Source organism: Cajanus cajan, chromosome 5, assembly GCF_000230855.2.
Source record: "Cajanus cajan strain Asha chromosome 5, NIPB_CcT2T_4, whole genome shotgun sequence".
NCBI classification, from domain to species: Eukaryota; Viridiplantae; Streptophyta; class Magnoliopsida; order Fabales; family Fabaceae; genus Cajanus; species Cajanus cajan.
The window spans coordinates 9,619,220-9,627,697 of NC_138521.1; the positions used below are offsets into that span (position 1 = coordinate 9,619,220).

At 29.8% G+C, this 8,478-nt stretch overlaps 1 long non-coding RNA gene across 1 annotated transcript; it reads right to left on the reverse strand.

Moving 5' to 3' along the window:
* Positions 1-4,630: 4,630 nt before the first annotated feature.
* LOC145957717 (uncharacterized) lies at positions 4,631-7,733 on the reverse strand. Its single transcript, XR_014433726.1, has 2 exons — positions 6,630-7,733; positions 4,631-4,818 (listed from the first exon to the last, which is right to left on the reverse strand). It is a non-coding gene; the product is annotated as an uncharacterized LOC145957717 (long non-coding RNA).
* Between the last annotated feature and the right edge of the window lie 745 nt (positions 7,734-8,478).

Below are 8,478 nucleotides of genomic sequence, written 5' to 3' on the forward strand. Positions count from 1 at the left end.
AGAGTTTATGAGGTTGTAGTAAAGGAGTATGACTATTTTAGAATATGCCATGAAATTTGAGCACCTAACTCATTTATACTCTCAAGCCAATTTTTAGGCTTGGAGGTGTAGGAAATTTGTAGAGGAATTGAGACATGACTTGAAGAGAGTGGCGGTGTCGATTGTCATCACTAAATTTCTAGCCTTGGTGGAGAAAGCAAATATTGTGAAGAGGCTAGAGGGTGGCGGTTGGATTGTGAAGACTACAAAGAAACCAACTAGGTCCAAGAAAAGTCGCAACCAAAAGAAGCCTTGTGAGATAGAACCTAGTCACATAAAAAGGAGTTCTATCACAAGGAAGCCCTCAAATACATTTATGGGAGGAGCTCAAGGGGGTAAGATGTTATAGATGTAGAGAGCCTCATATAGTCAGAGATTATACAGTCATCAATTCTAGATGCTTTCATTATAGCAAGTTTGGACATATAGCTACAGATTGTCTTGATAGAGTAAAATAAATAAAAATAAGGTAGGTTTTTACTTTATTTTAAAAATAAAAAGGGAAACCGTTAGAATAAAATAGAAGAGAAAAGAAGGTGGGCTTTTACTTTATTTTAAAAACACTTTTTTTTTAAATAAATAAAATTATATTAATATTAAACATGAATAATACTAATAAAATATAGTAATAAAAATAACGTACAGTAATAGTAAACATAAATAATATATTCTAATTAATAAAATATAGTATTTACATTTTTATATTAAATTATTCTTTCAATATATTGTATCAAGTTGTTTTTACAGGAAAAGACAAAAAGCTGTTTTGATATTTGTATTTTATTTTAAATAATTATGTTAAAGAAAGTGAGAAATAAGAATAGGAAAAGCAAATGGTAATAAGGGGAGGAGGAAGGAAATTAACGCAAAAATAAATGTGCATAGTAATGAAGATCAAGATCTAAAAATAAAATCAAAAGAAAAAGAAGAGAATGGATTTAGCCATAATTACTATTATTCTTTTGCCATGAAATGACGTGTACCAACAAACCTTCTTTTATTAAGAGTAATTGTTTTATTAGGAGTAATTGATGAAGTGTGTGAAAGTAAAAAATATTTTTGAGATGGAAAGAAAGAAATAGGAGATTGTCATTTTTGAGAGGTAAAATATAATTCTAACAATGAATATAAAAAAATACTCATATTTATTATAAAAACAAAAGATTTTCGTTGTAATTATATTATCAAAATATTATAAAATAGCATTATAAAAAAGAAAATATTAAAAATATTTCTTGAATACAATTTTTTTATATTATCCATATTTTTAAAAATATTAAAAATAGTATTATAATAAAAAAAATTTAAAAGTGAAAGTGTGTGAAAGTATGTGAAAATCATTTTTGAGAGGCAAAAGAAAATAGGAGATTGACAATTTTGAGAGGTAAAAAATAATGCTAATAATGAATATAAAAGATACTCATATATTACAAAAATAATGAGCTTTCATTGTAATTATTATATTAAAATATTACAAAATAGTATTATAAGATTAAAATTTTTAAAATATTTCTTGAACAAATACAGTTTTTAATTTATTCAGATTTGATCTTAAAAAAGTAAATAAATTATTCAAATTTTTTAAAATATTACAAGATAATATTATAATAAGATTTTTTAAAAGCGAAAGTGTATAAAAGTAAGTGAAAAGACATTTTTAGAGAGAAAGAATGAAATAAGAGATTGACATTTTTGAGAGATAAGAAATAAAGCTCATAGTGAATATAAAAATACTCATAAAAAAAGTTTTTTATTGTAATTATAATATCAAAATATTAAAAAAATAGTATTATAAAATTGAAAATTTTTAAAATACTTCTTGAACAAATACAGTTCTTTAAATAATCCACATTTTTTAAAATATTGGAAAATAATATTATAATAAGATTTTTTAAGAGTAAAAAATGTGTTAAAGTGAAAGAACATTTTTAAGAGAGAGAGAAATAAAAGAAGAGTTAATCATTCATATACTGTTAGTGTAAAGTTTTTTGTACTGGCAACCAATCATATCTTTTAAATTATTTTATTTTATTATTATTTCATTAAATAAGCAACTGACATGACACTATTAAAAGATATGATTGGTTGCCAGTGTAAAAAAACTTTACACTGGCAGTATATAGGTGATTAACTCATAAAAGAAATAGGAGATTGACATTGTGTCTTTTGGGTGTTTTTAATTTAAGTATATGATTTAAATGTGGTTGTGTTGTTAGTACTGATGTTTTAGAATTCTAAAGGTCAAGTAACTCTTAAGAATTAAGTTGTCTTTGAGTCAATTTTAGTTAGAGTTAGTTGAGTCAGCTAGACTAATAGTATATAAGATTTTTCTTAATTAAAATGTTAACATCATAAGTTTATCTTTTAAGAAAAATTAGAGAGAAGCTAGAAAGAAGATCTTTTGGAGCTAGAAAACACTCTTTTCAATTCCCTCATCCGTTGATTCATCTCCTACTATTCCTACAACTGATTGAGGATATTGTTGGTGATTCAAAGCTTGTGGAGCCAAGAATGCCAAGTTGGAGTCATGCAGTTTCTTCTTTCTCTTCTCCTCCTCTCAGTTTAGATCAACTATATGTAAGGAAAACTTTGTGATTCAAATCGATTGATGTTGAATGCAGTACCTAGATGTTGTTTATCATGTTGCATGTTGGTAGATTTCTGAGTTTTTGGTGGATTGAAAAAATTGAGTTTTTTCATAAGTGTAAAAACTGATATCACGTCAAGTGTGCCTTCACGATGTCAGGCGTGACTCAAAGTCAGGAGTTCTCAGACTTATCATGCTTGGCACCACCAATCTTGCAAAATTAATTTGTAAGGTGGGGATTGTTCCTCACTTATATACACTATTATATATAACATCGATGTGAGATCTCTAACACACCCCCTCACGTTGAGGACTAAACATCTTGAGCGTGAAATTTGCAAGATCAAACATTTGTGAGTGGTTTGATAATGATCAAGTGGTGGGTGACCTAATAAGCCCAAAAAAAAATGAATTGCTAGCATAAACTCTAATTCCATCTTATATACATTATTATTGTCTCATCTGTAATTAATGTGGTATCTATGATTTTATAAGATTGAGTTAGGTTTCAAATCACTTTCTTAAACCATTTTTTAAAGAAGATATTAGAGCTTATGTCCTAACGAGTATTGTTGAGATTATTAAATCACCCACTATCAAATTGTTATCAGACAACATACAAATGCCTAATCATGCTAACTTCATGTTTGAGATATTTAATCCTCAGCTTGAAGGGGTGTGTGTTGCATATCTCACATTATTTAAAAATAATAAGACCATAATAATATATATAAGGAGAGCAACCCTCATCTTATATATTAGCTTTGTAAGATTGAATTAGGTTTCAAATCCATAATCTAAGATAGTAAGAAAATACATAACTTAAATTTGATTTGTTTACCTGTGTTTAAATGTCTGACATCAGCCGTATAAAAATTTAGTATAACCTACAAGTATGTTTAACGGCTTACTTTGAAATAATTTAAAATTAATAAATAAGTAAAAATAAAATATGTTAACACATATTTAAATAATTTTTTAAAAACTTGACATAACTTGTATAAAAGTTTCGTATAACCCTACAAATATGTTTAAAGAGTTACTTTGAAATAATTTTAAATCAAGAAATAAGTAAAAATAAAATACGTTAGGTTTTATAATAATTAATCAAGTTAATATGATATAATTAAAATTTTATGGTCTAATATGATATTTGTTTAAAAACATAATTTGTAATAAGACCTCTTGGTAATAAATTTACCTTTCAATAAACATATTTTATGTAAGACACCTTGTTCAATAAATAAATGATTTTAATACATTATAAAAATTAATATAATGATAATAAATATTTTTTTATTTATTTAAATAGGTTAGATTATTAAGTTTAAAAGACTCTTTAAATGACTTACAATCATTTAACTTTTTTAATTAAATAATTTTTAATAAAAGTTTTAGCGTTACCTATTTTCTAGAAATATATATATATATATATATATATATATATATATATATATATATATATATATATATATATATATATATATATGAGGAAGGTTCAAACGATACCGGTGTAACTTTTACTAAGTGTTACACCGCTCAATAACTTTATATTAAATGTAAATTTTGTAAATCCAACCGTTAGATTGAAAGTTCATATCTCTTAGATCATATATATCAAATTTTATATTAATCTAAGATGATTTGATACTTCATTCTCATAAAACAAAATTGACGTAATATATACATTTCAAAATATACTAAAATATGAACACTTTGATTACCTTCAAGTTGTTGTTCAATTTTAACAAAATTTGACATATATGATCTAAGAGATATGAACTTTCCATCTAACAGTTGGATTTACAAAATTCACATTTAATATAAAGTTATTGAGCGGTGTAACACTTAGTTAAAGTTACACCGGTGTCATTTGAACTCTCCTCATATATATATATATATATATATATATATATATATATATATATATATATATATATATGTAACGACCCGGCTGGTCACTACACTCACAACCATAGCACACCGAAAATACTAGACAGAATAGAACGAGTATATAAATATAGGATCTAGAATATAATTATATACAATGTTCCAATCCGACTAGAGTTAGAGTGTACAAACGAAATACAACCAAAGTAGCCAGATAATGGCCTAACAAACAAACATCCTCCAAACAAGACTCCTCCTTTTGCCAGCTGCAGACTTGCCACTATCACCAGTCTAACCCTGCTCTGCTCCCATACATAGTATATGATCATCGCAGTCCAAATCACATGGAAACAACTAAGGGTAAGCTAGTGAAAAGAAATAACATACATATATATATATATATGAATAGTAAATAGCTACCCCTTATCAACACATCAAATCAACACATCAATCAGCTTTAACAAAATCAATTTAAAATACCACAACATTTGGCAATAACAACACACATCTCACATCATCAGCATACAGCATAACAGCAATAAAACATACAGTGCGTCGTCACGCATATAAGTTAGTATTGGTCGCTTGTAATCGGTATAGGTCGACCTGACCCCTATACCATGGTCGCTTTGTACACGTGTGCCTCGACCTTGCCCACACACGGGACCACTAAGACTTAGAGGAGAACAGCAAGTTACCACTCCAAGGGTCAGCTTTCCAGGGAGGGTTTTCAACAAATTGGGCTCCAAGAGCACCACAACCACTCAATCCACACAATGGGATGAGGAATTTCGAAAACAACTCCTCTAGTCTTAGTGATCAACAACTCAACCTTTCGGCCTACATCACCTCAGCCTTTCGGCCTACAACACCTCAGCCTTTCGGCCTACAACACCTCAGCCTTGTGGCCTACAATCACCTCAGCCTTGCGGCCTACAATCACCTCAGCCTTTCGGCCTACAACACCTCAGCCTTTCGGCCTACAACACCTCAGCCTTACGGCCTACAACACACAATATCAACACACAGTACAACACAACTGTACAACTCAACATATCAACTCACAACAGTATACAACTGATACAACTCAACATATCAATTCACAACAACATACAACTGATATAGCTCAACATATCAATTCACAACAGTATACAACTGATACAACTCAACATATCAACTCACAATAACATACAATTGATACAACTCAACATATCAACTCACAACAACATACAACTGATACAGCTCAACATATCAACTCACTAAATGTGAAAATGACAACCTTCTCAGAAGACAGCGCATCAGGAGTTATACTACTCCTACCATACTCATCCTTATCTCATATGAAAGATAAGAAGATTTCCTACAACTCTCAAGAAGACACCAAGTCCTAATTCCTTCATATACCTTGTTAAAACTAATGAAAACCGCAACAGCTATAAGTAAAGCTGGCAGCTTGACCCCTCTTCATTTAAACAGTCATATCTGGAGTTCTAAAACTCCTTTTTGGGTGATTCCAGTGCCATTGGAAAGCTAAGATCCAAGGCTACAACTTTTATGAAGACTACAAAGTCCAATGCTGAAATCACAAAGGTGCTCAGCGCCTACAAAGCGCTCAGCGCTTTACCTCCAGGGATTCTCCTCTTGCTCTCTGCCTCAAAGGCGCTCAGTGCCTTAAAACGGCTCAGCTGTTTGGTTCCAGGTGGCTCTCTGCCCCCAAAGCGCTCAGCGCCTTAAAACGGCTCAGCCGTTTGGTTCCAGAAACCCTTCCCTGCCACGAAACTCTCAAAGGGTTCAGCCGTTCAAAACGGCTCAGCCGTTTGTGACAGCAAACAATCCCTCCTGCTCCATTTTTGAACAACAACCTGCAACAATCCAACAGCCCAAACACATGCAAACCCTCCAAAGAACTACATTTTCGTCAATTAACACAAAAACCCCTTCTTTTTCAACATGCAACCAAAAATCATCAAAACCCCAAAATTTCACCCCAAAACCCCAAAAACCCGAAAATGAAAATTTCATCAAAACAGCTCGTCAATCATCCAAAATCAAACAACTTAAGAGTTTTTCAACTCATTCTCAACCCAAACCAGCAAAACCTAGCTTCCCTTACCTCAGTGCGAAGGTTCCAAGTTCTAGGAAGAAAAGGACGAAGAACGAAGGAGAAAGGAGAGAATTCAACACCCAGCTAACTCCACTTCAAGATTGTGAGAAAGGACCTCCAAGATCACTCACGGCTCCAGCTAAAGGAAACAAAATCAACCACAAGGAATTTAGAGAAAGGAAGAAGAATAAGAGTGAGTGAGAGAGAAAAAAAAAAGGGGGGAGGGGGTCACGGACCTCACAATATATATATATATATATAATTACACCATGACTGTATATATTTCTTTCTGATAATTAAAGCTATCATGTATGCAATGCAAGAAGCCGGCTCCGTCATTTCTTCCCTTCTTTAGTTTTATCTTTTATATATGTGTTGTTTAAAGTAATGAAATATAAATTAGTAAATGTTATTAATATTTTTATTTGTCTTGAAATTTTTAATTTTTATTATACCATCTATCATCACTCTATTTCATATTAAGTAGTTTGTTACCGGTGTGTATAAAAGCCCTCCATGCGAAAAAATTGACTAATTAAACGAATGAAACAAAGAGGTGTACAGCTTTGAACTTTGTTTTTGACTCGGAATTGTACACAGTTTAATTTGTTTTTTCTTTTCAATTATTATCAAGACGGATAAACACATTTAGACAATTAAAAGTAAATTGCAAAATGACAAATAAACTTTTTACTTTTGACGTGGATATTTTAATATGTCTCATTCAATGAGTATTTAATAAGTCTCTTTCGATAATTATTTTATTTTATTAATAATATATTTAATGGTGGTTGTTATAAATAATTTATTAAGGTATTTGTTTTACTTTAAATGTGATTCATTATTTCATATTATTTTTAGGTAATTATATTACATTTTTACAAATTTTGTTTTAATGGTGCGATTTTATAAATAACTCGTATTTTTATAATTTTTTATTTACACTTTATTTTTTTACAACATAAAAAATAATGTAGTAATTATAATTAAACATTGATTTAATTAAACATAATAAATAGTATTTTAATATATAAAAATTAATAAGAAAATTATACATATTAAAAATATTAAATATTAAATATTAAAAATAAAAAATTACATAATCATGAAAAATATATAATAAGCACAAGTGACTAGTTTTTGAATTATAGGTGGTGAAAAGTTGATGATGCATACCTATTTTTTTTTTTAATTTATGAGAGTAATTTGTGTCATTTATTTTATGTTGAAAAAATCAAAATTAATTTTTTTTAATTCACAAATAATATTACTCATTTAAGAGTTGTTGTTTATTTTTAAACAATTTCATATATCATGTCACATTCTAATTAAAATTATTAATACATATCGTTACTAATTATTAAGATACATCACACACACACCAATTATCTAAATGCAACATTAGTTACATCATCCTCACAATAAGGTTGAATAAAGAAAGAAGGATAGTACTTGTCCACGTGAATTTGAAGGAGTCTTCATGACCTAAGTGGGCAAAGTGGTTCGTACGCTAGACAGCTTCTCGGAAGGTGCGAGAGAACACCATTGTCCACTAACCACTCTAGCGTATTAGTTGATCTTATGGACTAATATTATTGCTTCTTCACCAGATTCAAAGCAACCCATATATAGCATAACTATGCATGCCTGGTGAACAGTCCTCAATATTAACTAAGAAGCTTTTCATGCATGCGTGAAAGGAATCATCATGATCGCAAATTATACCAGCTGATCTATATATACAAGCAGTGTTTGGCCTAAAAGGATGCCTACAAATCCATCAATGTTTTTGTTCTGGATACGAAACTGTTCTCTATAAGTACAGTATTTGTAGACAACCCTAGTGGTTGTCTAAGTC